The following is a 17387-nucleotide window of genomic DNA, read 5'->3' as shown; positions in this document are numbered from 1 at the left end:
TCAAATTTTAATGAAGTCATATGCGCTTCTCTCTAATGTCATTTTTGATGTGAAATCATGAAAGGTGCAATGATTAATGATACATTAACAGTACCAATGCGACACCTTGAGCTTCATGTTTCCGAATAACCACAGCATCTTTGACATTCAAATATTCTTGACTCCTGAATGGCAAAGCTTCCTGATTTTAAAGCTTCACCTTCCTGTCACTACATCACTTTCTAGATGAATCCCTGTAAAAAGAAAACATCTGAAGTTAGAAAGCACCAAAGTGTATTGGATGTTCTGAGAAGGTTTTATGAATTATGTTAATAAAGTTAGCATATTTTACTTAGAAACGCTTCATTTGATGTGCTCCCCTGGCGTAGCCCAACAAGGCTAAAACATATGCAAGTTTGACATTTTCCTATACTTCTCTTCTAGAATTGAGCAGATACAACAGTGGCATCTGTAGTTGAAACACGTCAAACAATAAGTGTAATCCTTTTGAATAATTTATTATCTTATGTGCAAAATCAAAAATCAGCGTACAGTGATAATTTATTACATCTATAAAAAGCAACCCAATAAATTAACTCTGAACTCACCGAGTATCATGGTGGCATCTAACCCTGTTCACACAGCAGAGTCTGACACTACAGTCTATGTCTCGTTAGGCTTCTGACTTTTTCAGACAGGCTTAAGCGGGCTTTACACGCTATGATATCCCTAATGCGAAGTCGTTGGGGTCACGGAATTTGTGACGCACATCCGGCCGCATTAGCGATGCCGTTGCGTGTGACACCTATGAGCGATTTTCCATCGTCGCAAAAATGTGCAAAATCGCTCATCGGTGACATGGGGGTCCATTCTCAAATATCGTTACTGCAGCAGTAACGAAGTTGTTCCTCGTTCCTGCGGCAGCACACATCGCTCCGTGTGACGCCGCAGGAATGAGGAACCTCTCCTTACCTGCCTCCCGGCCGCAATGCGAAGGAAGGAGGTGGGCGGGATGTTACGTCCCGCTCATCTCCGCTCCTACGCTTCTATTGGGTGGTGGTTCAGTGACGCTGCTGTGACGTCGTTGTGACGCTGAACGAACCGCCCCCTTAGAAAGGAGGCGGTTCGCCGGTCACAGCGCCGTCGCCGGGCAGGTAAGTACGTGTGACGAGTCTGGGCGATGTTGTGCGGCACGGGCAGCGATTTGCTCGTGTCGCACAACAGATGGGGGCGGGTACCCATGCTAGCGATATCGGTACCGATATCGCAGCGTGTAAAGTGGCCTTTAGGCATCAACCAAGCTGTGTTCTCTTTGGTTCAGGCTTGCAGGAGTTAAGTTCTGCTAGCCTGGTGATTATCTCTGGAGTCAAATGTTGTGAGAGACCTATCACAGCTACTCCCTGCCCTTTTTAAGATGGTGAATTTCATCCTCCCATGCTGAGTATTGTGATACCGGTCCTTGTGTTGTGGTGTTCCACACACGATGTGGTCACGTCACTTACACCAAAACGTGACTTTCTGTACCCCATGGGCATGCATAAGGTCAGCTTGCCACCATTGTACACAGACATGTCCTGTCCACATGGGCACAGGAAGGGAGAGAGGGTGATCCACGGAACCTCCAACATGGCCCAACACTCACTCACATTCTGACAGACTGAGGGACCTCATTCACTAGACATAGTAAAATAGAAACCTTCCTGCTTGTAAGATTGCCACCAGTTCCTTGTTTGATATAAACCCGGTCCATAGCAGGATTTTATTGGGCTAGAAATTAGCCCGATAACATGTAACAAACCGAGAACATGGACGAGTAAATTTGTGGATCGAGATAAAAGAGCCGCCCTAGGTTAAATATAGGATATTTAATTGCCTTAAGGGCACACTAGAAAAAACACTATATACACAAAAGAAATAGAGATGGTGGTCTGATATGCAAATGCAGGTGATGATACAAGAGATATAAGCAGACAAAATCAGTTACCGTTGGTTGATAGGCCTTGGTTCTGGCAACTATATGGGGGTCGTGTGATGCCGGATTCCTGGTTCCTTCCAAAAAGTTGTAACATTGTGATATCCCCTCAGAAGACAACCTTAGGCCACTGCCTCGCACTAACAAATAATCCCTTGGTCGATCACTCCTTTCCCGCCCCAAAGATGTTCCTAATTTCCCTCCTTATAGTCTGGTAGTTGAAAACTCTAAAAAACTTTGATGGTTTAGTACTTTCAAAGAAAGGTTCCAGTGCCATCACATCCGGCCGGGCCCCTGTTACACCTGGAAACTAAACATGACCTCATTACCTGGCTTCTACTAGACAGTCTATGTACCTCCCCACATCGGGGTGCAAGGACAGGTGAAGACCCCGGTGGACGTTTGTCCCGTCCCCAAGATCTCGGGAATGTAACAGGTATATGGCTAGGGCGTAAAATGCCTGCATAACTCCTTATGAAATTACATCTACTGTCTGTCTGAAGAGTTTCTATGAAGCTTGGACTCCCTGCAGGGGTTCATACTGCTAGAAATAAACTTGACCCAGCTATCTGTTTGAGGTGCAAGATTTTCCCCTTGAGGCTAGTGATGCTGGACCACATGCTGAGCCAACTGTCCTGAAGAAGAGGTCTATAATCTCAGACCAGATATGATACAGTTGAGTGACATGACATTATATCTCACATTCTACACAGTGTATAATCAGTAAAAGTTAGTGTATAATTTAATTCTTATATTTGTACTATTGGGATATTTCGCCTCCATTTCACATTGATATTGGGGAACTGTAAACCCACAGCTTAAAGGGAATCTGTCACCAGGTTTTTGCTACTTGACCTGAGAGCAGCAGGGTTGTAACCCGATTTCCAGCAATGTATTAATGAACTGCTTAATGTACTTTTTATAAAATCACTTCCTTATCAACAGATTTTCAATAGAGGACTACTTGACCTGCTGCCAAGAAGTCCAGTCATGCCCCCACCACTGATTGGCAGCTTTCTGCCTATGCACAGCATACACAGAGAGTTGTCAATCAGTGGTGTGGGCGGGTTATGCAGAGCTCACCAAAGAACTGGTAGATCTGCAGCAATAAAAACAGCATCCTGTAAAGTAAGTGATACAGCATGGGAATCAGGGTATTTGTCCCTACATCATGCTGCTCTCAGATGTGGTAGCCAAAACTTGGTGACAGATTCCTTTTAATTTTATTCCGCAGGCAATGCTTGAATACATAAGAATCAGATATATCACGTTATAGACTTCTTGTCAACATTTGGGATTTGTCTTCTGTAATAAAGAATTTTAAAATCCAACCAAAAGTTTTATAAATGACATTTGGATGAGAGAAAGAACATTCAGAGAGTAGATTTTCAGTGGCATTAAAATAATTGTAGAAATTTGTCACTTTCTACAATTACCAGCTTTTAGCAATCATGTATTTTTTTTCTAGGAGTCGTGTTCAAATTGATATCATATAGTCATGCGGTACATAATGGATTGACTACTAGAAAAAAAAAGAAATATGTGAAATCCACGCTATCAGTTAGTAATTAGGAAGCATTCAGAAAACAGTTATTTAACTACTTGTATAAGGAACACTCAAAGCAGCCAGCAATCAAAAATGTTTAAGTGTATAAGTTCGAGGAGTGAGATTTCATGGGGAGCAACATTTTAATAAATACATTTATCTGCTGCCATGTCTTATCTAGAAATACTAATATTCCCATTAAAATAATAATTCAGGCGCACCTTAATATAAGCCTTTGCAATGTCCTATTTCTCCGCTATTGTTTCTGAAAATATATGTAGAAATTGACATCTGGCCATTCCCGTGACAAATAGGGAAAGTCCCTGCATAGTACCATGGCTAGTGGTGGGTGTATTCAAAGATATCCAGGATCGGCGGGACTATCCAAACTTTTAAAAAAAAAATCGGATGCAGCCCGGGAATTGATCCCATATACCTGGCTGGATGCTGGTCCGCATATTAGTCTATGGGGACCAGAATCTGGCGATTAAAAATGGTGGTAGAAGGGATAGGGGGATAGGAGCAGGCGCGCTGTACTTACTGAGGCTCCAGCGCAGCTGTAACTGCTCCCGCAAGTGCCCATTCGCTTGCGGGGCCATGCAATAGGCTCTTGCGTATGTACTGCTTTCCCTGCCCACTGGCATCTGTGATTGGTTGCCGTCAGACGCGCCCCTACCCTAAGTGACAGCATCTGACTGCCTTTCATCTGCACCAATACAAGTATGCACCATATAAGTATGATGCATTGAATTAGGCCAGAGATGATATTATGATGCACTTGGTCATCTATCATCTATCATCTGCCATCATCTAATCACCATGTCTATCTTCCCACAGGTATGTCAATTCATGCACTCTACTTTCCCATGAACTGATTTCCACTCCACTTTGCTCTGCTGTGTGTTCTAATACCTGGTATGTCAATTTATGCACTCTACTTTTGCATTATATTTGACCTGTTCTTTCTTTGCTTCAATATCTTCCTGACATCCTCCAGCATCTCACTGTGATCTTTCCCCCCCTGTTTTGCACCCCCTTTTATGACCTTTGTTTATTTTGCCTATGTTAAGCTGCTTTTTTTTTTTTTTTTTTTTTTTTTTTTTTGATTGAGTGATCAAGGGGTTAGTCTTGCAACCCACCCCTTCACAGCTGAGTGCACTTCTATGTGTATATAGTGGGGCAACTAAAAGTCTGCACCAATACTTTTCGTCTGCACCAATACAAGTATGCACCATATAAGTATGATGCATTGAATTAGGCCAGAATTGGGCCGGAAGTGACCGGAAGGTAACAGCATACATAGTCACTGTAAACAATGTTTGTGTTTCTATTCACCTTCACTCCTATAATACTTCACTCTTTACTGCCCCCTCTGATCCCTAAAGCCAGTAATGAACTATTCATCTCTCCCTCCATCCTCCCCACCCATCTTACCTTCCCCTCAGATATTTTCCTCCACATTTCACCCAGTGTCTCCAGACACACACGTCCATCTCATGGCCTCTCCTGCTCCCACTTACTAACACTCTCATTGCTTCTCCTCACTGCTGGGGATATTGCTTCAAATCCTGGTCCTCCTCACCATATCCCTATTGTCACTTCAAACCCTCTTCAACAACGTAATACAAATTTCCGCAACCTCGCAAACCTCATACCCATTCACCCAGCCCCCGCTCCCCCAGTCCCACTAACAGGAGCTCTATGGAACGCTCGCTCTGTCTGCAACAAACTATCCTACATCCATGATCTTTTCATCACTAATAAACTCTCCTTCCTCGCCATCACAGAAACTTGGCTCACGCCCTCTGACACTGCCTCTCCTGCTGCACTTTCTTATGGCGGTCTCCAACTCTCTCACACTCCCCGCCCCACTAACAAGCATGGTGGAGGAGTTGGTTTTCTCCTGTCCGACCAATACTTCTTTACACCAATTCCACTACCACCCTCTGTCACGCTCCCATCTTTTGAGGTGCACTCCGTACGCATCTACGCCCCCTTCAACCTTCAGCTGGCTGTCATTTACCGCCCTCCAGGGCCAGCCACTGTCTTTTTTGACCATTTCACCACCTGGCTACTACACTTCCTTTCCACCGACATCCCCACCATCATCATGGGTGATTTCAATATCCCCATTGACACTTCCCACTCATCTGTCTCCAAACTTCTAACACTCACTTCCTCCTTCAGCCTCACCCAATGGTCTTCTGCAGCTACTCACAAAGATGGCCACACGCTGGACCTCATCTTCACTCGCCTCTGTTCCCTATCTAACCTCTCTAACTTGCCTCTCCCCCTGTCTGACCACAACCTACTCACATTCTCTTCCCTCTCTTCTCCAAGTATGCAACCCCCCCTCCACAAATTTTCACACCCTCGCAGAAATATCAAACACATTGATTTACACACCCTTTCTCAGTCCCTTCTCCCCCTCACAGACATTGCATTTCTACATGATGCAGATGCCGCTGCAACTTTATACAACACTACAATCTCTGCAGCTCTCGAATCAGCTGCCCCCCTCACACACACCAAAACCCGCACAATCAACAGGCAACCCTGGCACACAAGGCAGACTAAAGAACTAAGACGAGCTTCCAGAATTGCTGAGCGCAGATGGAAGAGGTCTCATTCCACTGAGCACTTCATTGCATATAAAGAGTCCCTCACCACTTTCAAGTCCACACTCACTGCTGCAAAACAAACCTACTTCTCATCCCTCATATCTTTTTTCTCTCACAACCCTAAACAGCTATTCAACACTTTCAATTCTCTCCTCCATCCTCCGGCACCACCTCCCTCTCCTCTCAGCTGAAGACTTTGCCTCTTTCTTCAAGCGGAAGATTGACAACATCAGAGCAAGCTTTGGCCCACAATCACCACAGCCCCTCATCATAGCTACTCATCCCTCTTCCTCCAAATCCAGCTTCTCCACCATGACAGAAAACAATCTCTCCACTCTTCTCTCAAGATCACATCTAACCACCTGTGCACTGGACCCGCTCCCATCGCACCTCATCCCCAACATCACCGCAGTCCTCATCCCAGCCCTAACCCATCTCTTCAACCTATCACTAGCAAGTGGTGTATTCCCTTCATGCTTTAAACATGCCTCTATTACACCCATCCTCAAAAAGCCCTCCCTTGACCCATCCTCTGTGTCAAACTATCGCCCCATATCCCTTCTCCCCTATGCCTCAAAATTACTGGAACAGCATGTCCATCTTGAATTGTCCTCATACCTCTCCTCCTGCTCCCTCTTTGACCGACTTCAATCTGGCTTCCGACCACATCATTCTACCGAAACTGCCCTAACCAAAGTCACCAATGATCTACTAACCGCCAAAGCCAAATGACACTACTCTATCCTCCTCCTCCTGGACCTGTCCTCTGCCTTCGACACAGTAGACCATTCCCTCCTACTACAGATTCTCTCATCTCTGGGCATCACAGACTTGGCCCTATCTTGGACCTCCTCATACCTAACCGACCGAACTTTCAGCGTCTCCCATTCTCACACCACTTCCTCATCTCGCCCCCTATCTGTCGGTGTCCCTCAAGGCTCAGTTCTTGGACCCCTGCTGTTCTCCATCTACACCTTCGGCCTGGGACAGCTCATAGAGTCCCACGGCTTCCAGTATCATCTCTATGCCGATGACACACAGATCTACCTCTCTGGACCTGACATTACCTCTCTACTAACCAAAATACCACAATGTCTCTCTGCTATTTCATCCTTCTTCTCTGCACGATTCCTAAAACTTAACATGGACAAAACAGAGTTTATTGTCTTTCCTCCTCCTCACTCATCTCCTCCAACAAGCCTTTCCATCAAACTTGATGGTTGCTCACTCACCCCAGTCTCACAAGCTCGTTGCCTTGGAGTGACCCTCGACTCTGCTCTATCCTTCAAGCCACACATCCAAGCCCTCTTCAACTCATGCCGATTACAACTCAAAAATATCTCCCGGATCCGTGCTTTCCTTAACCAAGAATCTGCAAAAACATTAGTGCATGCCCTCATCATCTCCCGCCTCGACTACTGCAACCTCCTGCTCTCTGGCCTACCTTCCAACACTCTTGCACCCCTCCAATCTATCCTAAACTCTGCAGCCCGCTTAATCCACCTCTCCCCTCGCTACTCCCCAGCCTTGCCACTCTGCCAATCCCTTCACTGGCTTCCCATCGCCCAACGACTCCAGTTCAAAACATTAACCATGACATACAAAGCCATGCACAACCTGTCTCCTCCCTACATCTGTGACCTAGTCTCCCGGTACCTACCTGCACGCAACCTTAGATCATCACAAGATCTCCTTCTCTGCTCCTCTCTTATCTCCTCTTCCCACAATCGTGTACAAGATTTCTCCCGTGCATCCCCCATACTCTGGAACGCTCTACCTCAGCACATCAGACTCTCCACTACCGTGGAAAGCTTCAAGAGGAACCTCAAGACCCACCTTTTCCAACAAGCCTACAACCTACAATAGCCCTCAGTCCAGTAGACCACTGCACAACCAGCTCTGTCCTCACCTATTGTACCATCACCCATTCCCTGTAGACTGTGAGCCCTCGCGGGCAGGGTCCTCTCTCCTCCTATACCAGTCTGTCTTGTACTGTTAATGATTGTTGTACGTATACCCTCTTTCACTTGTAAAGCGCCATGGAATAAATGGCACTATAATAATAAATAATAATAATAATCACAAGCGCTATTTGCATCTATCAGACACTAAAAATAAATAACAAAATTAGCTTAGGCTTCCCCCATATTATGATACTCCGCACAGATATAGCCCATGGTTACAGGCTGCAGCGCCCAAGCTGTGCAGTTATCTTGGCTGTGTATCAAAATAAGAGGAACCACATGTGGGTTTCTTTTTTTTAATGATTAAAATAAATAGTTTTTAAAAACAGCGTGCAGTTCCCCCCAATTTTGATACCCAGCCATGATAAAGCCCGACAGCTGGGGGCTGGTATTTTAAAGGTGGGGAGACCCATGCTTATAGGGCCACCCAACCTAAAAATAGCAGCCTGCAGCTGCTCAGAATTGTTGCATCCATTAGATGTAACATTCCCGGAACTTTACGTTTCTCATCCAGATTGCCCTGGTACGGTGGCAATCAGGGTAATAAGGGGTTAATAACAGCTCCTAGCTGCCACTAAGTGCTAGAGTAATAATGGGAGGTGTCTATTAGATGCCCCATAAAACACATAACACATAAAAATCCTTTATTTGAAATAAAATACAAATAAAACTCCTCTGTCTCCCCTTTATTACCCCCAAAGCACCCAGTTCAGACGTAATCCACACCAGGTCCCATAACAATTCCAGCTCTGCTACATACTGAACTCATAGGGCATGGGCACAGAATATGATTGCACCCTGTGATCTTCAGGCAGAGACTGAACTGCAGTGATGAGCAGTGACGTCACTCAGTTTATTTGCAGTCACAGCTGGAAGTTTCCATGATCCTTCACCAGGTAACTAGACCTCAGGTGACCTCATTAAACTCAGTGACCTGACCTCAGATGAGGTCTCTGAGTTCACAAACCTGCATCTCCTGGCAGAAAACTGGATTTTTTGCCAAGAGATGAAGATTTCATGCTGAAATTTCTACTCCATATTGCAGCACTAAATCTGCATCTTCTGGCAAAAAAATCACATCAAAACTTGATGGGGTTTTGATGCATTAGTGATGGGATTATGGGATTTATTTATTTTTTTGCCAGGAGATGCAGATTTTGTGCAGGAATATAGCGTAAAAAGTTCAGCACGAAATTTGTATCTCTTGGCCACAAAATGCACAAATGATTTTGACGCCGTTTTGGTGTGGTTTTCTGTTAGGAAGTACAAATTTGGTGCTGAAATGTCTGCATCAGACTTCAGCACCAAATTTTCACCTACTGGTAGAAAACCACACCAAACGGAGTCAAAAAAGTTTTTGTGCATTTTTTTGCCAAGAGATAAAGACTTAGAGCTGAAATTTATACACCATATTCCTGCACAAAATCTGCATCTCATGGCAAAAAAAAATCCGTACCAAAACTGCATTATAATGCATGCTGTCTTGATGCGATGTTTTTCCCAGGAGATGCAGATTTGGTGCAGGAATATGGTGCATAAAATTCAGCAACAAATCTGTACCTCTTGGCAAAAAAATACACAGCCAAGATAAGCACACAGCTGGGGAGTGCAGTCTGTAGCAGTATGCTTTATCTGTGCTGGGTATCATAATATGGCAGGACCCTACACCAATTTATCTATTTTTACAAAACTATAGGGACACACACAGTGTCTCTGATTGCAAGCATTCAGACAAGGTGTCACACAGGGTGGGGGTACTGTCTGACTGCCCCTCACTAATCATGACAGCGCTGCATCAAATTGGTCTGCATGGCTAGAAGGAAGCCTCTTCTAAAGATGATGCACCAGAAAGTCACAATCAGTTTGCAAATTAATTATATGGATTACGGGAATCATATCCTGTGGTGTAATGAGACCAAGATAAACTTATTTAATTCATATGGTGTCAAAGGTATATGGCGTCAACCAGGTAAGGAGTACAAAGGCAAGTGTGTCATGCCTACAGTCAAGCATGGTGGGAGAATGTCATAGTTGCTGCTGGCAGCTGTGTAGAGGTGCAGTTCACTGAAAGAATCCTAAATGCTAATGTTTTATGACAAACTGAAGCAGAGCATGATCCCCTCACTTTGTAAAATGGGCTGCAGGGCAGTATTCCATCATGATAATGACACCAAAGATATGTCCAATGTGACCACTGCCTTGCTAAAGAAACTGAGGGTAAAGATGCTAGACTCCAGACCTAAACCCTATTGAGCATCTGAAGGGCATCCTCAAATAAAAGGTGGTGGAGCGCAAGCTTTATGATTTTGTCATGGAATGGAGGAGGATTCCAGTGGTTACTGTGAAGCTCTATTGACCTCCATGCCCAAGAGAGTTAAGGCAGTGCTTGAAAATAATGGTTGCCAACCAAAATATTGACACTTTGGGCACTATTTGGCCATTTTCACTTAAGGCCCCGTTACACGCAATGACATCGCTAACGAGATATCGCTGGGGTCACGGAATTCGTGACGCACATCCGGCTTCATTAGCAACATCATTGCGTGTGACACAAGCAACCGCTAACGATCCCAAATACTCACCAAATCGCTGATCATTGACACGTCGTTCATTTTCAAGATATCGTTGCTCATTCTGGACGCAGGTTGTTTGTTGTTCCTGAGGCAGCACACATCGTTACGTGTGACACCCAGGGAAGGACTAACAAAACAAATTCCTGCATCCTCCGGCAACGAGGTGGGCGTGACTTTCATGCGGCTGCTCTCCGCCCCTCCGCTTCTATTGGCAGGCCGCTGTGTGACGTCGCTGTGACGCCACACGAACCGCCCCCTTAGAAAAGAGGTTGTTCGCCGGCCACAGCGATGTCGCTAGGAAGGTAAGTACGTGTGACGCGCACTACCGATTTTGTCCGCCACGGGCAGCGATTTGCGCATTTACGGGCGACCGTGATGCACAAACGACGGGGGCAGGTGCGATCACTAGCGGCATCGCTAGCGATGTCGCATCATGTAAAGCGCCCTTTAGGGGTGTACTCAATTCTGTTGCCAGAAGTTTAGACATTAATGTCTGTGTGTTGAGTTATGTAGAAGGCACACCAAATGTATATTGTTATACAAGCTGTATACCCTTTTCTTTACATTGTATCAAAGTTTCACAACTTCAATGTTGCCGCATGAAAAGAAACAATAAAATATGTACAAAAATTTGAAACATACTTACTTTTGTGATATATTGTATATATATATATATATATATATTTATTAGTTTTTTTGTTTGTTTTCTTGTTTTTTAAATATTAAAAAAATAAAATATTATAAAACTTTGAATCACTCCTTTCTCTCCATCTGAAAATATATAAATTAAAAAGTATATACTACGAATACTACGAAGAAAATCTGATAAAAAAATAGATTGTTTGACTCATAAGGTAAATGTCCTAAGAGGGAAAAAAGGGGAGGACTTCAGACCACACCACACCTCCCCGAAAAAAATGCAATATAAAGATGTAAAACAAAGATTGCAAGTACCTCAAAATGGTAGCATTACAAACTAAAAAAAAGTGACCTCACACAGCTTGATCAAAAAGGAGAAAAATAAATTCATTTGTAATATAATATAAAAATAGCAAATGACATTGCTTTAATCTTACTGACCTGGACAGTCATGTCACCAAATAATTTTAATATGCATAGGTATTCGAACACGGGTAACAGGAAAAATAAAGCCTATCTCAACACATCCGTAATGTAGACTAATATCCCTAGCAACACAGTGTCTAACGGCTATTGCACAGGCTGGAATAACCCTATCTACAACAATAGAAACCCACAACTTGGACCTATCTGACTAAAAGGTTATCAAGTTGTTCTGAGTACCATCTGAGGAACTAGAGAGAAGGTTGCTGTGCACTATAAACCAAGATAAAAGAAGCTTTCAGAGATAGGCAGGAACCCAAAGTGATGAAACATAAAACACATGCACAAGTAGAGAAGGAAAAATAGCAAATGCAAGCTAGATGAACCTCCTAGAACCTAAAAGCAAACAGGAGAAAGGTGTAGGTAAGATAAATGAGAAGGCACAGAGCAAATACCACACTGTTCTCTGTCTAATAGGCAAAATATCTAGCAGCGGGGCTGGAATTTCTTAGCACATAGGAATATAGCCAGCAGAGAATGCTACTATCAGGAGAGTATAAATAGTCCTACGTGGGATGTGATAGGATAGAGAAAATGAGCAAGTGAGAACACCTGATAACCACAAACCAAAAAGTTAGAAGCAAAGGTCAAAGACGATCAGCACTTAGACAAGGATTGATCAGGCTGTTGCTCAGTAAGAAAGGAAACTGACCACAAGGTCACTGGATCAAGTTCCGAACCCGAGGCATGACAACCATTTCACTTCACTTGTAAATTTTTCTTTTCCACTACCTACATAATATGTAACACAAAAAAGGAAAGGAAAAAGTATAAAAGGCACCATAGAGAGCCCTATTAATTAAATAGATTTAGGCATTAACCATAAGGTTAACAACCTCATGTCCTATTTGGTGGAAATTAGCACTCTATATAGCATAATTGAACACAACCATGGATGTCAGTAGACACCCATATTGAAGAGTGACACAAAAGAACAATAAAAAAGACACCTTTATTGATATTCATTAAAAATGTTTAAAAACAAGCAAAAGGTACCGTATACAAAAGAGGGACACAGACAGGAAAAATTTGAAGAAAAATGATGATTTTTCACAGGTGGAAGAATATACTATATATGTATATTCTTCCACCTGTGAAAAATCATCATTTTTCTTCAAATTTTTCCTGTCTGTGTCCCTCTTTTGTATACGGTACCTTTTGCTTGTTTTTAAACATTTTTAATGAATATCAATAAAGGTGTCTTTTTTATTGTTCTTTTGTGTCACTCTTCAATATGGGTGTCTACTGACGTCCATGGTTGTGTTCAATTAACCATAAGGTGCAAACATTATTTTACTGTAAACATGTTACTACTCCACAAACATCACATATAAAAACATTTAACCCCTTAACGACAGAAGATGTACTGGTGCGTCCTAAATCATCAAGAGGTAATCACCTCCGGCTGCTGCCAGCAGCCGGCGGTGATTCCTTCACATGTCTACTGATTTGAACAGGTGACACGTGTGCCTCGCAGGCACGGGTGGATCCATGATCACCCGTGCCTGTTAACCCCTTAAATCGCGCTGTCAAACTGTGACAGCGCGATTTAAATGCCTGCAGCGGTAAATGTTCACTTACCCACCTCCATCGACGGCGCCGTGAATTGATCACAGGGAGCCGATGGTTGTCATGGTAGCACAGGGTTATGTGATGATTCTTGTAGCTAGCATAACTTACTTCCTGTAACAGCCGGCAGAGCAGCCTCTTTTACAAGAGATAACCTGTGGTTAACAGAAATGAAGCAGCGTTCAGACTGCTGATCCTTATAGTTCCCTAGGACAACTAGTAAAACAAAAAAAAGTTTTAAAAAAAGTTTTAAAAAATTTAAAACAAATTAAAAAAAAACTAAAAGCTTAAATCACTCCCCTTTCGCCTCATTGAAAAAAATTAAAGGGTTAAAAAAAAAATGCACACATTTGGTATCGCCACTTCCAGAAAGGCCCTATCTATCAAAATATAAAATCAATTAATCTGATCGGCAAATAGCTATGTGCGCATGCTGCGGATTTACTCGCGGAATTGCCGCGGATTTCACTGCAGAAATGCTGCAGAAAATGTTTATAACATTTCTGCAGTCCTTCTCCAGCAAAATCTATGGGGATTAAAAAAAGCTGTGCGCACACTGCGTTTTTTTGTTCCTGTGGATTTACCCGCGGAATTTCCGCTGCGGAATTAATGTACATGTCACTTCTTTTCTGCAGGTACCTGCAGTTTTGCCATTAAATATTGTTAAAAACCCACAGGGACCAACCTGCAGCAAAACGGCAGAAATTCCGCACCAAAACGCGGCAAAAACGCATGCGGATTTCGTTGCAGTTTTGGTGCGTTTTTTTACCGCAGGTGTGGGATTCTTTCACAAAGTCCGTTTTTTCCTTAAGAAAAAGTCATTTCTAGTGCTCACGTAGCCTTAGGTATTGGAGCATAGCCATAACAAAAAATATTTTAAAAAAAATACTAATATCTGCATCCCTAAGGGGTCAATTAAAATGCATTTTGATGCAGTGTGCATTATAACTAGGAGTGAATAAAGAAAAATAAAGTAGACTCGATCCTATATGTTTCCTCTCCCTTTACGATACACTTCTTGCCGTGCTGTCAATAATACCAAAGTCAAAAAAGAATCATTAACCACTCACATCTGGATGTTTTATAAGTTACAGACACTTTTTGCAAAATTCTGCAACAAAGACACTTTCAAAAACTTAGTTCAAGAATCTCCCCGAACTGCATGTTGTATAATTTATCGGCTTTCTAAAAATAAACAGCTGACAAAGGGCTGCATAGATGAATCCGTGTATTTAGTATTAAGAAATTCTATAGTTGTGTTGCCAGAAAATACTGAAGTTATATCCCAGAACCTGGATGAAATATTTATAGCACCTTCAGCTCACACAGCTACTGACCAAAATTTCATAAAAATTAAATTACAACTCTTACCCAATGGGGTTCATCTTCAATTCAGTTTCTTTGTCTACTGTACATGAATCCAATGTCTAGACATCTAGGACCGTTAAATGTTTTAAAGATGTTAGAAATGTTGGAATAATGAACGCAAAAATTATACCACCCATTCCCTCATAGTCATTAAACATTAACTATATTTGGGGTAATTTACACTACAAAATATGTAGAAAAAAAAAAGTACGGTAAATACAAATGTTGTGAAAAATTACATCTTTATTCCTTTCAGAATTCAAAATATGAGTATACATATCGGTTTGGGATTAAAAAGGGGTAAAAGATACTTTATTTTACAGGATTTTTTCACCATTTGTTTATTAGTAAGAGATGCCTCTACTCAAACCATTTTTATGAGAAAAGATAATAGCATTGAAGAATAAAGGGTGCTTTACACGTTGCGACATCGCTAGGGATAGATAGCGATGTCGAGCGCGATAACACCCGCCCCCGTCGCTCGTGAGACATTTGGTGATCGCTGCCTTAGCAAACATTATCGCTACGGCAGCGTCACATGAACATACCTTGACAGCAACGTCGCCATGACCACCAAACAAGGGGGAGGGGCGTTCAGCGTCATCAGCGACGTCACTGTGGTGTCACCAATAGCTGAGGAGGGGCGGAGATAAGCGGCCGGAACATGCCGCCCACCTCCTTCCTTCCTCATTGCCGGTGGACGCAGGTAAGGAGATGTTCCCTGTTCCTGCGGCGTCACACACAGCGATGTGTGATGCCGCAGGAACGACAAACAACATCGTACCTGCAGCAGCAACGATATTAAGCAAATGAGCGACGTGTCAACGAGCAATGATTTTTCACGTTTTTGCGCTCGTGGATTGTCGCTCATTGGTGTCACACGCTGCGATGTCGCTAACGGCGCCGGATGTGCGTCACTAACGATGTGACCCCGACGATATATCGTTAGCGATGTCGCAGCATGTAAATCCTGTGGTGGATGATCAGCGCACGGATGGTCAGAAGTCTCCAAATAGATATAAAATATAAATCCAGCGCAATCACATGGAATATTAAAAAGTTGTCTTCTTTATTGATAGTTTTTCATAAAATCCAAAAGGTACATGCAGCATAAAAATAAAGGATGCCCAGGTCTGACCATGATTAAGACAGTTTGTTGAAACGCGTCGCTCTGACCTGGGCATCCTTTATTTTTATGCTGCATGTACCTTTTGGATTTTATGAAAAACTATCAATAAAGAAGACAACTTTTTAATATTCCATGTGATTGCGCTGGATTTATATTTTATATCTATTTGGAGACATTTAAGATGCGGCTTTACTCTATCAGCCCAGAATGAGTACAGGCGCTCGAGCATCATAGCGGGGTTAATAATTTAAATCCCACACTTGTTTTCCATCTATTTCTACTGCCTTTACTTTGGTACTTACACCTGTTAGTTTCATTGTACTGGCCGCTGCTACTGCATCGAACCATATCGGCCAAACCTCCTGTACCAGCCACTGTTGCTGCATCGTACCATATCGGCCAAACTTGCTTTACCGGCTGCTCCAGCTGCATTGTTCCCTATTGGCCAATCCTGCTGTACCAGCCACTGCTGCTGCATCGTGCCATATTGGCCAAACCTGCTGTACTGGCTGCTCCAGCTGCATTGTTCCCTATTGGCCAAACCTGCTGTACCAGCCGCTGCTACTGCATCGTGCCATATCGGCCAAACCTCCTGTACCGGCCACTGTTGCTGCATCGTGCCATATCAGCCAAACCTCCTGTACCGGCCACTGTTGCTGCATCGTGCCATATTGGCCAAACCTGCTGTACTGGCTGCTCCAGCTGCATTGTTCCCTACTGGCCAAATCTGCTGTACCAGCCGCTGCTACTGCATCGTGCCATATCGGCCAAACCTCCTGTACCGGCCACTGTTGCTGCATCGTGCCATATCAGCCAAACCTCCTGTACCGGCCACAGTTGCTGCATCGTGCCATATTGGCCAAACCTGCTGTACTGGCTGCATTGTTCCCTACTGACCAAACTTGCTGTACCGGCCACTCTGGCTGCATCATTCTGTATTAGCCAAACCTGCTGTACCAGTCCCTCCATCTTAATCATTCCATTCGGTCCGAGCCTGCTGCATTTTTTGATCTTTGAGTACAGCTTAAGCAAACTGGGAGTAAAAACAAAAGTGTTGCATTTACATTTTTCTTCATTGTAAGTTTTACAAATGTAGAAATCGGACAAGGTTCCTATTAGCATCCCCTACAAAACAGAAGGAATCTTCTCACTTGATACCTTCTCTTTTATAACCTTTCATGGGATACTGTCATCCACCCATCTCTTATTTTACTAATTTCCAAACCCAGAACACAAGTACTTCATCTGGTAAAAAGAAATGTAACCCCTTCACAACTGGGTGATTTCCCATTTTCGCTTTTTCCTCCTTCTCTTCCAAGAGACAATACTTTTTTATTTTTCCAACCATATAGCCATATAAAGGCTTGTTTTATTGTGGGACGAGTTATACTTTTGAATGGCACCATTTGTTTTGCGACACGGTGTATTTGAAAACGGTCAAAAAAATTCCAAGTGTGGTGAAATTGTAAAAAAAAAAGTGTAATTACACAATGTTATTTACTTTTAAATCTATCATGTTCAATATATGGTAAAACTGACCTGGC

The sequence above is a fragment of the Anomaloglossus baeobatrachus genome, chromosome 6 (assembly GCF_048569485.1).
Source record: "Anomaloglossus baeobatrachus isolate aAnoBae1 chromosome 6, aAnoBae1.hap1, whole genome shotgun sequence".
NCBI lineage: Eukaryota > Metazoa > Chordata > Amphibia > Anura > Aromobatidae > Anomaloglossus > Anomaloglossus baeobatrachus.
The sequence above is the reverse complement of the archived record's forward strand: the minus strand, read 5'-3'. Positions refer to the sequence as shown.